The sequence below is a fragment of the Pseudorca crassidens genome, chromosome 11 (assembly GCF_039906515.1).
Source record: "Pseudorca crassidens isolate mPseCra1 chromosome 11, mPseCra1.hap1, whole genome shotgun sequence".
In the NCBI taxonomy this organism is placed as follows: Eukaryota; Metazoa; Chordata; class Mammalia; order Artiodactyla; family Delphinidae; genus Pseudorca; species Pseudorca crassidens.
This window is the reverse complement of record NC_090306.1, coordinates 68,513,432-68,536,350: the sequence shown is the minus strand read 5'-3', so window position 1 is coordinate 68,536,350 and position 22,919 is coordinate 68,513,432. Positions and strand designations below refer to the sequence as shown.

At 40.5% G+C, this 22,919-nt stretch overlaps 1 protein-coding gene across 1 annotated transcript in view; it reads left to right on the top strand.

The window, feature by feature from the left end:
* LIN7A (lin-7 homolog A, crumbs cell polarity complex component) overlaps window positions 1-22,919 on the top strand; it is a 365,099-nt gene that overhangs the window by 218,905 nt on the left and 123,275 nt on the right. The gene's annotated exons all lie outside the window — the stretch shown is intronic.

Here is a 22,919-nt window from a genome sequence, read left to right as displayed (position 1 = left end):
ATTGTTTTCATTATTTTTCTGAAAGAGCTGCAAAATTGTGCAGTGGTTCAACCTGACCAAAGTGGTAATATGCTGCTGGGAAGTAAAAGTATTAGATACCAGACTGGAATTATTGTCTTCATTCTCAAATTTAAGTTCTTTTAAAGCATGAATATAGAGGGACTTTTAGATGCTGAAGGCACCTGAATATTTGGATTTATTAAGTAAAATGAATTAAGTTCCTTGTGTTTCTCCATTCCAGATCATACAGTGAGGTCATGCTATTGAGGGGTTAGGTTCTAAAACTAATATGAAAGGCAAAAATTGAGAAAGAGGAATCATACTCATTATTTAAATTTATTCTCCCTCTGGCCCCTCCCAGTTAAATGGGCATATGATGCAACTTAAATGCTGGTTCATATTTGTGGAAGCAAGGAGTATTCTTAAGAAAACTTTATTACCTCATCATTCTTTCCTACTACCAGCTAATTAGCTCCTTCAAATAATATGTTGGAAAGTTTAGCTTTACACGTAATACAACAGTAAACTCATAAGCCTTTTGTCCAAAACGATACTTAACTTCTACTTCCCTTTTGACACTTTTATTTTTACTAATGATATTACCGTTCTCTGTACAAATCTACTGAGCTTTCTCATTTGCCATCCACATCAATTCTTACATTCTACTTTGACAAAGTCTCTTGCAACTATCTTATCCATTTTCAATATTCCTATCTATGAACAGAAATTTAGTACTTTTTACTAGGACTTCTGTGAGCTTTTAACTGTTTCCCCAATTACTGTGTCTAGCCATATAAATTTCCCTACATATTGATGCTTGATAACTCCCCCTGTAGCTATTCCTTTGCTCAAAATTCTCCAAGGGGTCCCTCATCAAAAAAAATTAAGATTTCTAGTCAAGACTCTGAACCAAAACACTAACATGATGTTGGAGAAGAACACTATAGTGCCACCCCTCCATCTACAAGGGCAAAACACAGAACATGAAATGTGATGGTACCGAAATCTGGTACATGGACTGTGAAATAGAAGTCACGGGGTTCCATGACACTGAAAAATATCACAAGCTTTTCTTCTAGATGAAATGAAATGCAGTGAGAGACTAGCAGTGTTCTGTGGTGAAGATACAGGACTGTATCAGATTATGATGCACCAATTCCAAGATATTTGTTTGGGGTGGTGTGTGTGTGTGTGAATGTGCGGGGTTATGCTAACATCCTAACATTAGACACAAGTATGGTTTGAGATGTGGATTTCCGGACTAGATAGCACTGCTTTTTCAGCCGTGCTCTATCTTGCCATCCAAGTTGACCACTACCTATTCCTGGAAACTCCTAAACTTTTCTTCCCCTGAGCTTTTGATTATTTCTGAAATGCCTCTCTCCTTCTCCTGAAAAAAAAATCCTCAACTTTTAAGGCCCATTTCAGATGGTCCTTCTTCCAAAAAGCTTTTTCTAATTTTTCCAGGCTTGATATTAACCATCATCAAATCCCACTGTGGTATCTGTACCCCTCCTTAGCTCTTTTCTTAGCTTGTCTTGTAGTATACCCATTTGTGTCGTTATCATCTTGATTTCTCCTGCAATTAGTAATTACATATGGCATGGGTGCTTAATATTTCATAAAAGGAATTACCTTCACTTACCTTCACTTGTCAACTTCACAGAATGGCTTCCGGATTATTTTGGGGGTCTCAGTTCTCAGTAGCTCACCAGCGAAGTTCATCTGAATTGAGAACTCAACACCAGATACTTTTAAAGAGAATAAAGCCTTAATTATTGAGTATTTTGATTTAAAAAAAAAAGTAACGATAAAAGTGGTAATCCTTATCACTTATTTCCTAGGTTTTTCTGATCTGATTTTTATTCTCAGGATGAATGTGGAGGTCGATGTAAACATTTTGGATGACCATCACCACCACCACCCCCTCCACACACACACACAATGATTTACTGCTGGTTTATCCCCACATATTTGGTTACTTATTCCGCGGGAGAAACGATGAAGGATAAAACTGGTTTTCGGGCTTCCCTGGTGGCGCAGTGGTTGGGAGTCCGCCTGCCGATGCAGGGGACACGGGTTCGTGCCCCAGTCCGGGAAGATCCCACATACCGCGGAGCGCCTGGGCCCGTGAGCCATGGCCGCTGAGCCTGCGCGTCCGGAGCCTGTGCTCCGCAACGGGAGAGGCCACAACGTGAGAGGCCTGCGTACCGCAAAAACAAACAAACAAACAAAAAAACTGGGTTGCAAGTCAACAGCCAAACAAACAAAATGGGCACCATAATACTACTTTCAACTGGACTCCAGTCCTGTATTAATGGTCCTCCCTATGGCTACTCTCCAACAGAACACAGAACTACCTACTCTTCATTAGACCTCCCCCTCCCCCCGCAAACCACTGCATTCGGAATGGGGGATTGGGAGAGTAATTACTATTGTCTCAACTCCTTAACTTACCCGGAAAAATAAAAGTTAATTGAAATCAAAACATTTCACTAGCCTTAGCCACACATTGTGTTATTTTGTGTTGCCAACACATTGTTTTATGAGTATGACATTTATATAACAAACATGTTCAATGTTTAATTTAAACATGACATTAATTTAATCCCTCCCCCCAACCTAAGGAAAACAAACCACAATATCCTAAAGGAACGTTCCCATACATAGACAAAGAAATGCACTTTTTTCCATTCTTTAAGTTAGAATGATTACAAACAGAACTTCAAGAAATATCCCACATGAATGCAACATTGTTTCAGAGAGTTTAATTGCTACCTGTCTAATAAATCGTGCTTCCTACTGGCTTCTGTTCATTAAATGCATTGTTGTATCTAAAAGGGCTATAAGAGTGAGAGGCTGACTGGCTGCCATAGAAGGAGACCCATAAATGGTCTATACCTGAATTTTTTGTAACACAAGTTTCTAGTATCTGCTCCTCAGCTTTGCAGATCCAGGCTCATTTGTTTTTTCTAGGAAACCCAGGGACAGTCTCAGCTAACACCTGTTTTCTCAGAATAATTACAGCACCCCCTTCAACTCTCAGAAGTGCCCCAATTTAGACAAAACAAGATGTTGTCTACCTACCTAGAAATGATAAAGCCCTAGGATGATGGTTCTTATTGACCTTCTTCAACTCACAGGATGACTGGGAGGATTCCATTTTGTTGCAAGTAACAAAAACAAGACTGAATAGAGCTTGAGTGAAAAAGAGAATTCACTATTGCCAAAGCAGGCCAGATCTGGGATCTCAGTGTTGATAGAATTCTCACCTCCTCTCTCTTTCTCAGCTCTACTTGTCTCTCCTCTTTTTGTCTGTGGCCCTTGTTCTCCCTGCTAGTCAGTTTCTCTCCCTTGTCTGTTTCTCCCTTAGTCCTTGCAGTACCAGGCATATATCCTTATAGCTCTTAGTCTAAAAAGAAAACTAGACTCTTATTCTCAGAGTCTGTATCGTACAGGCAATCTCTGAATGGCCCTGCTTGGCTCTGGTGCTCACCACCTGAGGCAAATCACTCTGGGAAAAGGTGGCATGATTGGCTAGCCCCGGTCACAACCTCATGTCTACTGAGTATCATTTGTTAGCTGCAGGGAAGCCAAAAAAGAGTAACACACTAATAGTTCTACTCAAGGCAAGCTAGGAAAAGAAACGCAAAATGGACACAGATATCAAAAAGGGGGTCAATTACAGGTGAGATAACACAATACAGAGAAACTAGAAAAATCTTCTTAGAAGAGATACCAGTTGAAATGGGTGGTAAAATCTGAGTGGGATTTGATAGGTATGGAAGGAGCTGGAGATAGACATTGACTAGAGGAGGAGCATTACCCCAAATCTTGGCTTAAAACAAGAATCATGTATTAGTTCTTAATTCTGAAGCTCATCAATTTAGGCTGGGCTCAGACAGGAAGTCCTTGTGGGTTTGGCCGCCTGGGCTTCCCCAAGTGTCCATAATCAATCGCCCTGAATCAGCTCAGCAGCTCAGCTTCTTGGTTGGCTGACCCCCAAATGAGGTGCCTCAGCGATCCTCCACATGGTGTCCTATCCTCCAGCAGGATCGTTTGGGCTTGTTCCCATGGCAAAGGGAAAGAATTCAAGAGAGAGCAAAAGTCCAGAAAGCCTTTTGAGAGTTAAACCGACACAATGTCACCTCCACCACATTCTATTGACCAGAGCAAGTCACAAGGCCAGCCCAGATTCAAGGACTGGGGGCGAAGTCTCTATGATTTGGGGTTGTTTTTTTTTTTGCGGTACGCGGGCCTCTCACTGTTGTGGCCTCTCCTGTTGCATAGCACAGGCTCCGGACGTGCAGGCTCAGCGACCATGGCTCACGGGCCCAGCCGCTCCACGGCATGTGGGATCTTCCTGGACCGGGGCACGAACCCATGTCCCCTGCATCGGCAGGCGGACTCCCAACCGCTGCACCACCAGAGAAGCCCAAGTCTCTATGTTTTGACAGGAGAAGTTCATTGCAAAGGGCACGCATACACAGAGAGACAGAAAAGAGCCATTTTTGCAATCAGTCCACAAGAGTACTTTTACTGAAATAAGATGATTGGTAAAGAATCCTCAGTAGGCAAAGTTATAGTTAACAGTTAACATTTATTAAGTGCTTACCATGTTCCAAGCACTGTTCTAAGAGCTTCACATATATTAACACATTTTAATTCCTGCAACATCTTTTATTTTAGAGAAATAGACTACCTGCATATGGAAGTCTAGATGTGGCTTACTATTAGAAAAGGAAACAACTGAGTCCAAAGTCAGGAATTCCCTGAACTCTGGGTTGCTGTCCCTCCTCAGAAGTCAGACTACTCTGCATAGTTGCTGCTTGGGTTCCCAGCTGCCCATGTAGAAGGCGACAGCTAATAGGATGATGTGTTAGTTGGGGTTCTCCAGAGAAACCGAACCAAAAGGATAAACAGATAGATGTATATAAGAGGAGATTTATTATGGGAATTGGCTCCTGTGACTATGGAGGCTGAGAAGTCCCATGATCCGCCACCTGCCAACTGGAACCAGGAGCGTCTATATCAGAGGGCAGGAGAAGATGGATGTCCCAACTCAAGCAAAGAGTAATTTCACCCCTCCTCTGCCTTTTTGTTCTATTTCTGGCCCTTAATGGATTGGATGACTACCCACCTGCACGGGTGAGAGTGACGTTTACTCAGTCTACTGATTCAAATGCTAATCCCTTCCAGAAACACCCTCATAGACACACCCAGAAACATTTTACCAGGTCTCTGGGCATCTCTTAGCCGAGTCAAGTTGACACATAAGATTAACCATCACAGGTGGTTTCAACCTTTTCCTCTCAAACAGAATGTAATCCACTGAGGCAGATATAACAGGATGTTGAGAGAATTTGTTTTTCTATTGTTCAGAATGATGGCTAAGGCCTGAAGCTGAAATCAGAATTTATCATATGTTCCTATAATCTAAAGAAAGCCTTGGACTTTCTAAGAGGTAGTTGAATTAGCCCCACTAACTTCAACCTCTCTCATACCACCAAACACCACAGCAACAGAGAGAGAGAGAGAGAGAGGGACAGAGAGAGAGAGAGAAAAAATTCAGTTTTTGGAGAGAAAGCTTTCAATCTCCACCTCCACTCCCAACCAGGCTAAGCCATGTGAGAGAGGGGAGCTTCAAGACACTCTCTCATAAAGAGTAGAGGTGACTGTAAGAAAAAAAGTCACTAGGGGCTTCCCTGGTGGCACAGTGGTTAAGAATCTGCCTGCCAACACAGGGAACACGGGTTTGAGCCCTGGTCCGAGAAGATCCCATATGCCACGGAGCAACTAAGCCCGTGCGCCACAACTACTGAGCCTGCGCTCTAGAGCCCGTGGGCCACAACTACTGAAGCCCGCAAGCCACAACTACTGAGCCTGCGAGCCACAACTACTGAAGCCTGCATGCCTAGAGCCTGTGCTCTGCAACAAGAGAAGCCATCGCAATGAGAAGCCCTTGCACCGCAACAAAGAGTAGCTCCCACTCACTGCAACTAGAGAAAGCCCGCGTGCAGCAACAAAGACCCAACACAGCCCCCCCCAAATCAATTAATTAAATAAAAAAGAAAAAAGTTACTAGAACCTCACTCCCCAGATGAATGGCTACTGAGCTGCAGAGATCTATTGTTCCCTGATGTTGCCATTGCTTCTACAGCTGAGTGCCATGAGAGGGTTCTTAGGAGAGCTTTGACATGTGGGGTGTGGGGACATACATGAACAAAGAGATGGAAGTTAGGGGGGACCCCCTTCAGGGTTTGTGCCAGTAGGGCTTGAAGGGAATGTGGTGCCTGGGAAGAAGATGGGGACAAATCTCCACTTCATTCCAGTTCCCTGTGGCCTTCAGGATTCACAGATAAGGGCCTCAGCAGTGGCACTGTATCCATGTGATGGAGTGTAGACCTTAGAGGAAGGGCTTGGATGGGCTTGGATGTTACATCAATGTCAAGTTACTCCACAAGCTGCTAAATGCTTATTCTCACTTACTTTGCCTCTTACCAGTAGCAAACCTCATGGACCAAAAAGAGTCTTGTCAACCACACTTTGAACAGCACAGCTTAGGTACACTCTGGAGAAGGACTGTGTATCAAACATAAAAATTGCAGTTTTAAATAGAATTGGGTTTAATTTCAATAAAATAAGCTACCAGAAAGTTGTGGAATCTGTCCATGATATTGCAAGGGGGAAATTCAAGTAAACGTTGCTGAAAAAATAACAGGTTAGAAACAAACAAAAAACCCACAAGGCATAGAGATTCTGAAAAAAAAACGGTTAGAAACAAAAAAATCCTATCACAATTCTGTTACACTCTAATTTTAAACTTATTTTATCCTTTAGTGAGTCCTTACCTTTGAATCAAAGTCCAATTCTAGCAAAGGACTTGCTTCAAAATTTAACCAATCAGGTAACAGTGTGACTGAATAAAGGGCTCACTGTCAGAAGATCACAGAAGCCAGTACTATGGCACTGGTTTTTGAGAGGTCGACCGGCAAGGAGAAAGGAGGCGAGGCTCAAATCCGTCTTCCCCCAATCTGAAATGAGGTCAAGCTTTTTATGCGTTGTGGGGGAGGGCGGGTATGCGGAAGCACGGGCGGGGCAGGTTTCCATTGCAGGGCTTTGGAACTTGGCCATTTATGGCAAGATGCGATAAAGAGGCTTCAGCGGCACATCTTCCGGAAGTATGGACCCTTCACTTCTGAAAGTGTTCTTGCCTTCAGGTTCCGGTCATGTCCTGGCACTTTGGCTCCTGAAATTTTGGTTCCGGGTACTGTGTGAGGTAAAAATTTTTTCCTCCGAGCGTGCTCCGGCTGCATGACTTGCAGTTTTGGTCTGTCTCTGAAAAACAACTCAGTATCTTGTTAGAAACAGGACCAGGCCGGTTTGGGGCTGGTTCTGCTGTTACAATAGCCGATTACGATGTGATTTCTTTTGCGTTATGATTTCTACTCGTCGTGTGTGAAACTCATAGGATTTAAGCTAAGTAATTCAAAATGGAATCACAATGGCCGGTGTGAACTGCCATTATTAGTTTCAAAACGTCCTATATTGGACTGCGAGTGTCTTAGAGTGTTGCTTTAGACAAGAAATTTGTTTGGTAACGTCCGTGAAAAGACTTCACTGAAACAGGAGATCTCACAGAGGCAAGACCCCTTGGGGCATAATTGTTACACCCTAATAGCAGCCTCCTTAAGAGACCATGAGCGACTTGACCAGGCTTTAGGCTGTTGCGAGCTGTTCCAGAGGGATGCTGCCGCAGGCTCTGTCAGAACAGAAGGCAACTTCGGGATGAGCGCAAGTCCAGTTGCTGGACTGGAGACCACCTCTCATGCTGAGGCGCTGCTTCCTGGATCCTTCTTCAGAGTGGTTCGTTACCTCTTTTTCTCTTTCTTCTTTGCGTGACTAACCTTGTGCAAGGTTGTGTGGTTGTGTGCCATAAACTGAGGGGATTTGTAAATTGAATATTCACTGCACATTGTATATTTCCAATCTCATGATTTTTACCTAGCCTTACCACTGGGTCCTGTGACACAGCCCTGGATGATATTATTTGTAATAAAAAATACAGTCAGCCCTCCATATCCTCCAGGTCTGCATCCAAGGATTCGGCCAACTTCAGATAGAAAATATTGGGAAAAATAATTCCAGAAAGTTCCAAAAAGCAACACTTAAGTTTGCCACATGCCTGCAACTATTTACCTAGCATTTACATTTTATTTTCAACTATTTCCATAACATCTGCATTGTAGTAGGTATTAAAAGTAATCTATAGATGATCTGAAGTATACAGAAGGATGTGCTGTATAGTTTATGTGCAAATACTATACCGTTTTATATAAGAGACTGGGGCATCCTTGGGTTTTGGTATCCCTGAGGGTCCTGGAACCAATCCCCGTTGAATACAGAGGGGAGACTGTGTTTGGTCTTTGACCCCCTTTGTGGCAGAAAGCTCCTAAAACCTTTGGTACTTCCTGTGTTGAGAACAATAAAGGCGTCTTACGTTATGTTAATGAAATGACTTTTGGAAAGCCTCTGGGTCTTTTTTTTAACCAGTTTTTAAAAATTGAAGTACAGTTTTTTACAATGCTTCAGGTGTACAGCAAAATTGTATATATAGTAGTATGTATCTGTTAATCCCAAATTCCCAATTTATCCCTCCCTCCCCTTTCTGCTTTGGTAACCGTAAGTTTGTTTTCTATGTCTGTGAGTCTATTTCTGTTTTGTAAATAAGTTCATTAAGTAAATTTGTATCATTTTTTTTAGATTCCACATATAAGTGATATCATATGATACTTGTCTTTGACTTACTTCACTTAGTGTCATAATCCCTAGGTTCATCCATGTTGCTGCAAGTGGCATTATTTGGTTCTTTTTTATGGCTGAATAATATTCTGTTGTATATATATACCACATCTGCTTTATCCATCCCTCTGTTGATGGAAATTTAGGTTGCTTCCATGTCTCAGCTATTGTAAATAGTGTTGCTGTGAACATTGGGGTGCATGTATCATTTTGAATTAGAGTTTTCATCTTTTTGGGATATATGCCCAGGAGTGGGATTGCTGGATCATATGGCAACTCTAGTTTTTTAAGGAACCTCCGTACTGTTCTCCATAGTGGCTGCACCAATTTACATTCCCACCAACAGTGTAAGAGGGTTCCCTTTTCTCCACATCCTCTCCAGCATTTGTTATTTGTAGACTTTTTGATGATGGCCATTCTGACTGGTATTAGGTGGTACCTTATTGTAGTTTTGTTTTTTGTTGTTTTTGTTTTTTTTTTTGTTGGTGGTACGCAGGCCTCTCACCGTTGTGGCCTCTCCTGTTGCGGAGCATAGGCTCCGGAAGCGCAGGCGCAGCGGCCATGGCTCACCGGCCCAGCCACTCCGTGGCATGTGGGATCTTCCCGGACTGGGGCACGAACCCGTGTCCCCTGCATCGGCAGGTGGACTCTCAACCACTGCGCCACCAGGGAAGCCCCTCATTGTAGTTTTGATTTGCATTTCTCTAATAATTAGCGATGGAAGCCCCCAGGTCTTTATTCTTAGAGGAAATTAAATCACAATTGAGTGTGTGTGTGTGTGTGTGAGAGAGAGAGAGACCTTGGTTTATAAGAATTGAGAAGGGACCCATGATTGGTAACAGTTACAGTGAAGATGTGTATAGGGGTAAATTCTGCTTTTGAGGGACCTGAAGTTTATACTGAGGAGAGGTGGAAAATGAAGCTTTTAAAGAAAAGTTGCAAATATAAATTAGGTGAAACTGCATATTTATTTAGAGTGAGAAAGAAATCACAAGAAATTATAAATTTTCACAACTTGACAAATTCCACAAAATCCAGATGTTACATAATTTCTAACTTTCCCTTTCTCGTTCTTTTGTTCTTTTTCTTCGGTTTTTTTTTTTTTTCTTTTTGCTGTCTATGAATTCTCTCTTTTTTGTAAAATTATTTATTTATTGTTGACTGCGTTGGGTCTTCGTTGCTGCACGTGGGCTTTCTCTAGTTGCGGGGTGAGTGGAGGCTACTCTTGGTTGCAGTGCGTGGACTTCTCATTGCAGTGGCTTCTCTTGTTGCGGAGCACGGGCTTTAGGCATGTGGGCTTCAGTAGTTGTGGCACACAGGCTAAGTAGTTGTGGCGCATGGGCTTAGTTGCTCCGTGGCATGTGGGATCTTCCTGGCATGTGGGATCTTCCCAGACCAGGGCTCAAACCCGTGTCCCCTGCATTGGCAGGTGGATTCTGTGCCCCCAGGGAAGTCCCTATGAATTGTCTCTTGATACAACATTGACTTAATAATATTTTCCATGGAAAAAATAGAAAGATCATTTAGCAGTCTCCTCTAAACTGGTTGATTAGACTTTGTTGTTTTTTTTTGTTGTTTTTTGTTTTTGGTAGAGTGTCTTAAAACTTCATGACTTGATATTTGGAACATAAAATTAATTTTTTAGGACTATGGTTAAATTTGGAAAACGTTCTGTCATATATAAGTCATAAAGTCTCAGGACAGTTTTTGCTCATGATTTATCTTAATATTAATTCTATTTGAATTGACAGTACTCCTGTAAAAAATTAATAACGAGAAACCTCCGTTAAATAGAGTCTGGAGACCAGAACAGGGAGCTCTCATGCTCTATGAGGATAGCAGAGCCCACCTGGAAGAAGAAAGACTCCTCTCCTTCCCTGGCAGGGACTTGGCCAGTGAAAAGCCATGGCCTCTGTTTTCCACAACCCTCCCAACTTCGCTTTTCCCTCTGTAAAGGTGTTCTCCTTCTCTTGTTACTCAGGGACTTCAAGTGGCTCACCATGGTTGCAGACCGAGTTGCAATTCTCTGCTGATCCCAAATAAACTCATTGTTGCTGGAGAAATATCTGACAGTCTATTTATTTTAGGGCAATACTCTCTAAACACTTTGTTACTGATGTCCTCACTGTAGTGGTAGTGCATTGAGAGTTTTTAAAGTTTTCTTTTTCTCTCAGTATTTCTTACCAAATTGGCAAGCAGTTTATCTTTTCACACTCTGTTCATATAGAATACTTCCTTTTGACTGGATTATCAAGCCAAGAGCCTACTTATTACTTTTATTCAAGCTTATCTTTACCTCTTAATAAAATACTATTTTGGATATGATCTGATTTGTTGTTTTGTTGTAATTCACTCCTCAATATCAGATTAATTTGTATTGATTTTATCACTCATTTTTTTTCTTTCTTTTTTTTTTTTTGGTCATAGTTTTTATTTTATTTATTTATTTATTCATTTTTTAATTTTTGTTTTGGCCATGTTGCTGCATGCAGGCTTTCTCTAGTTGTGATGAGCGGGGACTACTCTTCATTGCAGTGTGCTGGCTTCTCATTGTAGTGGCTTCTCTTATTGCGGAGCACGGGCTCTAGGTGCACAGCCTTCAGTAGTTGCAGCACGTGGGCTCAGTAGTTGTGGCACGCAGGCCCTAGAATGCGTGGGCTTCAGTAGTTGTGATGCATGGGCTCAGTAGTTGTGGCTCACGGGCTCTAGAGCACAGGATCAGTAGTTGTGGTGCACGGGCTTAGTTGCCCCGTGGCACGTGGGATCTTCCTGGACCACGGATCGAACCCATGTCCCCTGCATTGGCGGGTGGATTCTTAACCACTGCACCAGCAGGGAAGTCCCAATCACTCATTTTTGTGACCTTTTCTTTTCATGTTTCACTCATGTGAATTTATATGTCCTCTCAGTTCATTATTAAATACATTTTAAAGTGGTACAATAATATCCATATATATCCACATCAAGAGTTTATAATTTCTCCCTTGTTTTATTGAAACATTCCAAACTTGCTTTATAAATTACAATTAAAATGGAGTATCCGCAACTCATCGTGCCCTTGTCCCAAACCTAAAACGCCCAAGGCCACTGTGGGGGAAATATAAAGAAGTGCCAGTCAGTGAAAAATGGTTTTGACGGATTACGTTAAAATGCTTTATTTTTTGCTAATCGTATAGGAACACATGATAATGTGAAAACATTTGCTCGGGCCTCTCGCAGGGCTGGCTGCTGCAAGTGAGGAGCCCCAAGCTTTAAGCCTCATTAGTGTCACAGTCATCCTGCTTCTGCTTACGGATTTTCAGAGTTACTTGCAGATGGGTAGGTAAACCTACCTCCTGTTGGGTGTGCATATGTTTTAGGGGATTTGGGAACTTAACTTATAGGAGAGAAAACCTAGAGAAGAGAAGCTGATGCATTTGTCTTTCTAGGGGTACTGAGTTAGACTGAACAGTTGCCACACCACTTTGGGCCTGGATATCAAAATGGAAAATTATAAAAAATGAATAATCACTGCCAAAAAAAGCCTGTCTTCTTCATGTGTGTGTATGTGTTATAAAGAAGACAAACCAGAGAAAAGCCTAGGACTTACCTACCATTCCAGCAATTCAGAAGCATCTTGTGAAACGTCAGTCTCCCTCCCAATTCTAGGAATGACCCTTAATCTTGCTTTTCTCCTTTTTTCTCCTTAATAACTGATATCCCAGACTATAGCTCTGTACACTTGAAATTAAGCAAATAAAAATTTCTCTGTATAAATGTTAGGATATTATAATGAAAGGGATATTTGAAGCCTCAGCGAAATTAAGAAAACAATGATTTAACCTAATGCAGGACACACCTACTGATAAAATGAAAGACAATGGACTTCTGAATGCCAATTTGAAATATTATTATTATTTTTTAATGTGATTCAGAAATACACACATGGTTTTTTAGTGCTTGAAAGTGCAATTTTCCATCTGACCACCAGGTAGCAGACAAATGCCTTGCAATAAAGGCTCTTCAATCACTTGAACATGAAAATGTCAAAAACTTACAACAAAAGGAGCGTAAATAAAGCCGAAGACATAAAGTGATTGACAAACAGTAGTGCTTTTGTTTTCAAAAATAAAGGATGCCAGAAGGCATACGCTAAAACAAAACGTCTCAGCCATTTTCCATCTCAATATATTTAAAGACTTTATCAACTGTCATATACTTTGTGGGTTTGGATTGAAGAGGCAGGGTCTCCTCTCTGAAAGTGAGCAAGTACTAATAAAAGGAAAGATGTCCACATGTACCGCCCCTGCTTCCTGGAATTACTTGAAGTGTCTAAAGAAGGTGAACATTGTGGGTTGTCACCGTAGTTAATCTACTGACAGAGGCATCCCTAGAAGTTCTCTCTAGTCATAGCAAGGCTAGCTGCAAAAAGAAGAAAAGTGAATTCTCAATTTAACTTCATGTGTAAGTGCCAATAAAGAGTTTAGTTTAGTCATTGGCACATTTTAAATTAAACTCCACTCCATCAACTATAAATCAATAAAATTGCAGTATAAAATTCTTGTTTCTAGGCAAGTTTAAACAAATTATTCTTTAATACACAAGATCACCATGATATGTATTTTTCATTTAATTTAAAATATAGGCCTACCTCATTTTACTGAACTTCACTTTATTGTGCTTTGCAGATACTGCTTTCTTTACAAATTGAAAGTCTGAGACAACCCTGAGATGAGCAAGTATATTGGCACCATATTTCCAACAACATTTGCTCACTTCGTGTCTCTGTGTCACAGTTTGGTAATTCTCACAATTTCAAACTTTTCAGTTATATTTGTTATGGTGATCTGTGATCAGTGAACTTTAATGTTACTATTGCAAAAAAGATTATGACTCATTGAAGGCTCAGATGATGGTTAGTATCTTTTAGCAATCTTTTGATTAAGGTATGTACATTTTTTTTTAGACATAATGCTACTGCACACTCAGTAGACTACAGTATAGTATAAACATACCTTTTACAGGCACTGGAAAATCAAAAAACTTTGTGACTCACTTTATCGCAATGGTGTGGAGCTGAACCTGCAATATATCCGAGGTATGACTACAATCCCTTAATGTTGTAAAACCTTCCCTGGGTTTTATTTAAACGGGTCTTCTACAACGGATAATTAGTCTTTCGTAGAATCAAGTTGGAAAACTAGTCTTTGAAATCTGGGCGTTCTAATCTTCCCCCTCCCAGGTCTTTAACTCTTACACTCTCTGTAACCCCAGCCCCCCATCTTCCCTGAGTGCCGAGTAGTCACGTGATTGCTCCTCCCTCTGTCAAAACACCTGTTTTCATATCCTCAATTGCCATAAAAGACATGGTGACTGGCTTTCAAAGTTACCCTTCTGAGCACTGACTGCGTTTTTATAGGACTTGAACACTTAAGCTGAAGGGAGAAGGGAGAAGGTACAGAACTTGAGACTCAGAAGTCAGAATGCTGGATTTAAATCCCAGCTCTGCGCCTTACTAGCAAATTGCTTAATCTCTGTGTAATTTCTTTTCCTTTTATGTAAGATGGGGGAAAAAGTTACAGGACCTAGCCCACGGGCCTGCTGTGAGCCTTAAGTGAGATCACGGGACAGTGTGTCTGGCATGATGCAAACTCTTAATGAGTGCTAGTTGTATGTCTTTGTTACAAGGGAGGTTTCCCATAAGCCCCTTCTCGGGTGACTGGAATCATTACCCTTGACAGATTTTCCCTTCAGTAGGCCAGAGGATTCTGACCATGGCTATGGCTGTGCAATCTGACCATGACTAGGTTGAAGTTTGAAAGAACAACTGTTCGTGACAACAATTGTCATGCTGTGTAGCCCTATGCAAGCCATCCAATCCTTTCCACAAATGAACCTCTTAATTTGTAAAGACATGTTATTGATTAGACAGACAAATACTCTATTTACTGTAGTCTCAAAGCTCTTTTTCAACCAAGAAGTTCAAAGGTAAGTTCTCAAATGACTAATAGACATCTCAAATCTAGTACATCCAAATTGAACTTCTGACTACCTCACCCCCCATTCAGTACCCTCTCATCTTAATTTGTGGCAGCTCCAACCTGCCACTTTTTTTTAAGGCATGTGCATTGGAGTGACCCCCAACTCCACTTTTTCTCTCACATCCTACTTCCAGTTTGTTAGATAATTCTGTTGCCTCGACCTTCAAAATGTATCCAGAAGCTGACCGCTTTTCACTAATTCCATTGCCATCATCCTGGTCCCAGACACCATCTCTCACTTGAATTACTGTAGTAACTTCCTAACTGGTCTCCCTGATTCCCCATACCCACCCCCAATCTATTCTCAACACAGCATCCAGATCCTTTAAAAATAAAAGTCATAGTGTCACTCCTCTGCTTAGAACTCTGTAATGACTCTTCACCAGGAATAAAGGCCAAGGTACTTAAAATGTCCTTCAAGGCTTCCTGTAACCCAGCTCTCACTTCTCTGTCTCAAGTCCTACCATTAGCTCATTCCCCTCCAATCACATTGGCCTCTATGCTGTTCCTCAAAAATATCAGGCATGGCCACCTTCAGGCCTTTGAGCTAGCTGTTCTCTCTGCCCAGAATACCCTCCCCTGTTTGACTAATTCCTGCAGATCCTTCAAAGCTGTGTTCAGGTCTTATTTTCACAATGTGGTCTACTCTTACCACTCAGTTTAATATTGCAACCTGCCTGTCCACACCCCTCCACATCCCCAGACCATAATACCCTGTTCTACTTAACCTTTTGTTCCTTAGTACTCATCACCTCCAACAACATACATGTGTGTCTATATTCACTCCCCCTTCCCTCCATCTTTTATGCTGCTTATTTTATTTTGTCTATTTCCCTCCTTGAATGTAAACTCCACAGTGGCAGGTATTTTGGTTTGTTTGATTGATGGATGTGTCCCAGCTACCACAAATACTCAATATTTGCTGAACGACTGAATTGGAGTAGGGGGAGAGAAGTAGTGTATAGAGAGGAATTAAGATACATTGAAGATTTATTGGTCACTGTTTTAAGCACTTTCACATATAAATTCACTTGTTTTCCTCTTTTATGTGAGATTGGCAAAATTCAAACCTCTGTTAACACAGATTTCTATCATCATTTCTTGCCGAAGAGTTGCTTTTCAGATGCCAGGAGTATAATTGGGTCAGAACAGTAAGAGTAACAAGAATGGGGGGGAAATCTAAGAGAAAAGAACATGACAAATTCTTTGAATGGAGTTTCAAAATGTATTTTACAATGCTTCAGGGTCTAGCAGTCAGGTTCATCAAATATAAGCTCACGCTTATAAAGTCATTTTCATTTCCTTAGGAAAACTGGCTCGGATCCAGTCTATTAAAAGAAAATGTCTCAGCAGAAGTTAAAATGGATAATTTAAAAGATAACTAAATTCAATCGGGCTTCCCTGGTGGCGCAGTGGTTGAGAGTCCGCCTGCCGATGCAGGGGACACGGGTTTGTGTCCCGGTCCGGGAGGATCCCACATGCCGCGGAGTGGCTGGGCCCGTGAGCCGTGGCCGCTGTGCCTGCGCGTCCGGAGCCTGTGCTCCGCAACGGGAGAGGCCACAACAGTGAGAGGCCTGCGTACCGCAAAAAAAAAAAAAAAAAAAAAATATATATATATATATGTATATAAAACTAAATTCAACAAACATATATTGAGTGATCATTATGCACTAAGCAATGTGTGGGTGGCAAGTAGGATACAAAAAATGAGGTATTTTCTTTTCCCAGTAAAAGGTTATAATTGAGTAGGAGGCACAGACATACAACACCAATAATTATAATTCACGGCAGAAAGTGCTAAGTGCTATCATAAAGGTATAGGGTGCAATAGAAAGATGAGAATAGGAATGATTAATTTCAGTACTTAGAGACAGCCACTTTTAAATTTCAGTTTAAATATGTGTGTGTGTTTATCTCTTGCAAGACGCTTCAACTAAATTGACCTCAACCAACTGCAAATAATTGCTGTGGGTTTCATTTTATGTTATCAGACTCTGTGCTCTTCATTTGTCACTACCTCAATTTGTTTAAGTAATGCTTTGCAAAGTACAAAGCCCTGAATCCTGAAGCTTTAACGATTATTTTTTTAATATAGTAACGCCCCGTAATCTAAAGTGCTAACTGGACTCAATTTAATTCATCATTTTATCTGAAATTGAAATGAATCAGAAAATATGAAGTATGAATTCCATAAGACGTAATTCAAGCATCTATCGATAAAAAATACTATAGTGTTAGCTTCATGAACACTACTATCTGAATGTATTTCAAGTAGATGATAAAAATTATAAATATAGAAACATCAAAAATGATGAGGAAATTCCTATGCTAATATTTGCTTTTTTAGCAAATGATAACATCAGAATCAGAAACCTAAGAATTATCTTTGAAATCTCCCTATCTTTCCTCATGCAATAGCCAATCCAGCATCAGACCCTATAGATTTTTACCTCTCCAGTATCTTTTTTTTTTAATTTGTTTTATTTATTTTATTTTTGGCTGCATTGGATCTTTGTTTCTGCACGCGGACTTTCTCTAGTTGCAGTGAGCGGGGTTTACTCTTCGTTGCAGTACGCGGGCTTCTCATTGCGGTGGCTTCTCTTGTTGCAGAGCACGGGCTCTAGGCGCGCAGGCTTCAGTAATTGTGGCATGCGGGCTCAGTAGTTGTGGCATGTGGGATCTTCCTGGACCAGGGATCGAACCCGTGTCCCCTTCATTGGCAGGGGGATTCTTAACCACTGTGCCACCAGGGAAGTCCCTACCTCCCCGGTATCTTTTAAATGCATCCACTTCTTCTCATCTCCCCTTTTATTCTACCAACCACCATACCTCGCATGGACAATCGCTATGGATTCTTAACTAGATACTTTACATTGGCTTTTGCCCCCTAAAAGTCATTCCCCACTCTACAGTAAGAGTGATTCCTGTTGGTGTGTGTGGTTATTTAGGGACCCCAGGTGTCAAGAATTGGGTGACTCATATTTCTCAGCTCATGGCACACTGTCGTCATCAGTCCATGCAATGTTCTTCTCTTATTTCATATTTTTTTCTCCCTGTACTTCGCATCACCATTCTTTTCTCTCATTCTGCTTATTCATGTAGGTATATATACTTGTTAATAAATATGATACTATTTCAGCATAATGGGCTTAGAAACTGTGTAAATGTCATAATGCAAGAGATTATACTCTCTATCTTATTTTTTCTTTATTCAACACTATGCTCTTAAAATTTATCCATGATGCTATTTGTACATCTAATTAAGTACTTCTGCCTGCTGCCTAGTACTTTATTGAATGCATTCACCACACTTTTACTCATCATGCCCTGAACCCGAATTCTTTTGTTCAGTGTGGATTCATTGAGCAGCAGCTAAGGGTCTGGCAATTTTCTAGGCCATTGGAGATAATAAGGGAAAATATAATGGACAAAAAATGTCCTCAGGAGCTTATATTGTAATGGTAGAGACAAATAATAAACAAGATAAATGAGTAAATATAGATTATGTTGGATGGTAATAATTACAGGAGAAAAATAAAGCAGGAAATGAGGGGTAAGACATGTGCAAGGATGGGGGATGTCAAGGAACACCTCTGTGTTCTGAGAAGGTGACATTTGATTTAAGCCCTAAAGGAAGTGAGGATGTGAGCCACATGGGTATTTGGAGGAAGAGTATTCCAGGTACAGAAAGAGTAAGCTCAAGTCCCGAGGTAGGAGTGAACGAATGTGTGCAATAAACAGCAAGGAGGGGAAAGAGCAGTACAGGTGAGAGTAGAGAAGTGACATGGAAATACCTCTTCAAGGACTATGTAGATCCTTGTGCTGAATTATATGAGAAATTATTGAAGTATTTGAGCAGAGGAATAATGTGATCAGATGTATGCTTCATTAGGAATTTTCTGATTACTATGTTGAGAATAGACTGAAAAGGGCAAGGCAGGAGCAGAGACTAGGTAAGTGAGTCTCACAATAATCTTGTGTGAGAAAGTGGTAATTTAAACCAACATGGTAGCAATAGAGGTGATAAGAAGTTCTTTGGTTTTCGGTATATTTAGAAGGTGGAGCCAAAAGGATTTTTTGATAAATCATTATAGTGCATGAAATAAAGAGAGGCAAAGATTACACAAAGGTTTTTTGTTGTTGTTGTTTGTTTTGGGTTTTTTTTTTTTTTTTTTTGCCTGAGTAGCTGAAATAATGTATTGTCATTTACTGCATGAGGAAGATAAAAAATTCAGTTCTGTTCATGTGCAGTTTGAGATGCCTATTAAACATTTAAGTAGAGTGGTTCATCAGACAGTTGGATTTATGAGTTTATAGCTCAGAGAGAAAAAGCTAGACTAGAGATATAAGTTTGGGAGCCTTCACCACTTGATAATATGTAAAGCCATGAGATTGAATGATTTCACTGAGGGAATAATTATAGCAATATAAGACACTGATGCCTGAGTCACAACAACATTTTTAGATCAGGGAGATGAAGAAAAACTAGCAAAACAAGGAAAGGGTGTCCAGGGAGGCAGTTCTTCATCTAGTCTAAAAGAGATTTTCTAAAGGCATGCCTTTTTCAGTCTATGGAAATATACCTCAGGTCCAAACAAGGACCTAGGTTTGGGGATTTGATGAGTTGACAAGACCAAGGGAAACTGCAGATAAATACCACTTAGCTCAAAAGACTTTCACTTTTTTTATTTTGTAAAGAAGCTAAGAAACATCTGCAAGCAAGCAACATGGAATGGGGGTAGAGTGCATAAGCTATCTGTCCAGTGACTGACAGTCTTTCTCTCTAGCTTAGCCACTGCTCACTCCCAGCAGGTGTGTCTCATGGTGTCACTTGCAAGACTTACCTAATGGTCTGCACGTGGTGGTTTGCAGGCAGCTCTGCACACTCTCGAGGACTTGGCGATTCAATGTGCCTCATAGTCTGGTCAGGAGACCTATAAGCTAATTGGGGAAACTGGGCACTCTGGAAGGGCCTCATATTCGATTGGTTTGCAGTTGTATCAGCCTCATTTTGATTGGTTAGACCCAAAGTTACATAAGCCATTACATCATTGATTATATAATGTTTTTGCAAGTTCTATCACTCCTTATGAATATATTCCAGAACTCTTTTTTTTTTTCAAAATATGTTTGCATCTTTGAGGCACAGCAGGTGTTTATCTTCTTTAACCAAAGTGCTCTATGCTTACCCAAAATGGAGTATACATGTTTACAACTTTAACAACTAGTGAGAAAAACATGTTTACAAGCAAAAGAACACTTTCGGTGGGAAAGCTTGTTTACCACTTTAAGCACAGCAAAACAGTTTTTATTCATTCTTTTAAAATGTAGGATGAGGCATACTTAACAAAAAATTATTTCAAACATGACCCATGACAAACCATATTATCATTCTTCTGCTTCAAATGCATCAAGGGCTTCGTGTTGTTCTTAAGTCAAAGACCAATATATCTAAAGTGGTTACCAGGATCCTACAAGGTCTGGCTTCAGCATACCTCTCTAGTTTCATCTCAAAGTGATCCTTTTCATCCACACTGGCCCTTTTGATGGAACCCAGTTTGGTGCAGGGGCTTGGTATGCAGTTCCTCTGCTTGGAAATCTCTTCCCTAATCCCACACCCCAGCTACCCGCTAATCACTCAGTTAATTCCCTTAAATCTCACATCATTTATTTCTTCCTCAGGGAAGCCTTCCTGACTTTCTAAACTATATCAGGGTCCCTATCACTTGCTTTTAAAGCACCATATGTTTTTCCTTGGTAACCATTGTATCCTTTCTAATTTAACTTTTATCTGAATAATTATTTAATATCTTCCTAATTAGAAAGTACATTCCATTTCATTCTAGCAATTAGCACAATGCAAGGTTACATAGTAGGTTTTTATTAATATTTGTTGAGTGAATCAATAAATGGAAAATACTTGTCATTGTATTTTAGTGGAACAGCACAGCTTTCATTTACTCCCCTTTTTGCATTGTTTTCTTTTTTTCCTTTCTTATTGAGGTGTAATTGACATATAACATTGTATTAGTTTCAAGGGAGCAACATAATGATTCAGTATTTGTGTATATTGCAAAATCATCAGCACAGTAAGTCTAACATCAGTCCCCATACGTGGTTACAATTTTTTTTTTCTAGTGATGAGAACTTTTAAGATCTAATCTCTTAGCATGGCTTTCCTTTTTTTATATATATAAATTTATTTATTTATTTTTGGCTGCATTGGGTCTTCGTTGCTGTGCGCAGGCTTTCTGTAGTTTCGGCGAGCGGGGGCTACTCTTTGTTACAGTGCGCGGGTTTATTGTGGTGGCTTATCTTGTTGCGGAGCACAGGCTCTAGGGGCACGGGCTTCAGTGGTTGTGGCATGTGGGCTCAACAGTTGTGGCTAGTGGGCTCTAGAGCACAGGCTCAGTAGTCGTGGTGCACAAGCTTAGTTGCTCTGCGGCATGTGGGATCTTCCTGGACCAGGGCTCGAACCTGTGTCCCCTGCATTGGCAGGCGGATTCTTAACCACTGCACCACCAGGGAAGCCCAGTACAGCTTTCTTAAAGTGCTTATTTTTCCACTTAAAAAATCCAACTTGGAAGCAGCATGTTATATTGAGAAATTCTGCATGTAATATAGGCATCTTAAATTTACCATGAAACTGAATTTTTTGCCTTAGTGATGCAGAAGCTAGAATAATAGATTTTATAATCCGTGCTCAGTGATGTTTCAGTCAACAAATATGACCTGTTGTTAGTCTGAGTATCTAAAATCTATGCATTACTTTTTGGAAGAGCACAACTTACTAAGAAATAAATGTGAGTGGCATTTGACTCATCCATAGTTCTTATAATGAGTTTTGGGATTATTATAGAACATAACCACAATGCTTATGGGTATGAGTCATGAAATGCCTGAATTGAACATGCTCACATTCAAAGAGAGAATTTTGACAACTCTGTTGACACTTCAGTGCTTTCATTAGATGTTTTAAAATTGTAATATGTATTCTGGGTTGACCAGCATGTAAATTCCTTGATTATTGTTAAGTAGGTTTGCAGAAGAATTTTGGGTTGCCATTCATCTCATGCCACCCAGAGATCTATTACATATCTGTGTGGACAGCCGCAGTGTTGTTTATCCCATTTAAGAGGAAGATACTTTTCCCTCAGTGCCTGCTGACCGCCAACCCCACAACACATTTTTTTAAAACTCTAAAGCCCAAACATAAGACACCACTTTCTCCTTTATTTTCTTGTCTTCTTCTTGGATCATTTGGCTAGGGAGACAGAAAGGGGAACAGCTTGTTTGCTAAGAGATTTGGAGTTTGATTTTAGGCTTAACTGAGTAAGAGGAAGGGGTTTTGTTGAGTGTGGAGTAGAAAAGGGCAGAAACTTTGGAGTAGGAGAGCAAGGAGCAGCAAGGTGCTGAAGATCTTGCCCAACTAGAGCAATGTGCCTTCCAGAAGACAGCTTTAACACCTCGAGTAAGCTGCAAGCTTGAGAGTTGAACAGAATCAGTTAACAAAATTATAAAGAGTTTTTGATTAAGTTAAACTCTGGAAAAGTTGTACTCATTTTTGCCCTTATTCATGCCCTTTCATATAATACTGTTTTATTTTCGTCATAGCACTTATCACTACCTAAAATGTTTTTATTTACTTATTATTTATTTATCATTTATTTGTTTATTAGTCTGTTGTTTATAGTCTCTTTAGCCCTACTCTATAAGATCTGACAGTAGAGACCTTGACGTTTTTGCTCTGGACTTCCTGTACTTACCATTACCTAGAAAAGCATATGGCACTGAGAAGTCCCTCAAGAAAACTTTACTAAGTGAATTAAAGAATGCTTAAAGTCCCAACAAGTATTTCTGTCTTCTCTGTAAAGTCTTTCCTGATGAAGTAAGTCATTCCCTCTATGTTTTGGAGTATATTTCATTCATCCATCCATTCATGTTTGTTCATTCCTTCGTTCACTCATGTATTCATTCCTGCAACAATCATTCATTGAGTGAGTGGGGTATGCTAAGAACTCTGAGAAATAAGAATGCTATACGGTTGAATAAAACTGCCTGTAGTTACAGTCTAGAGAGGAGACAGGAAGTCCAGGG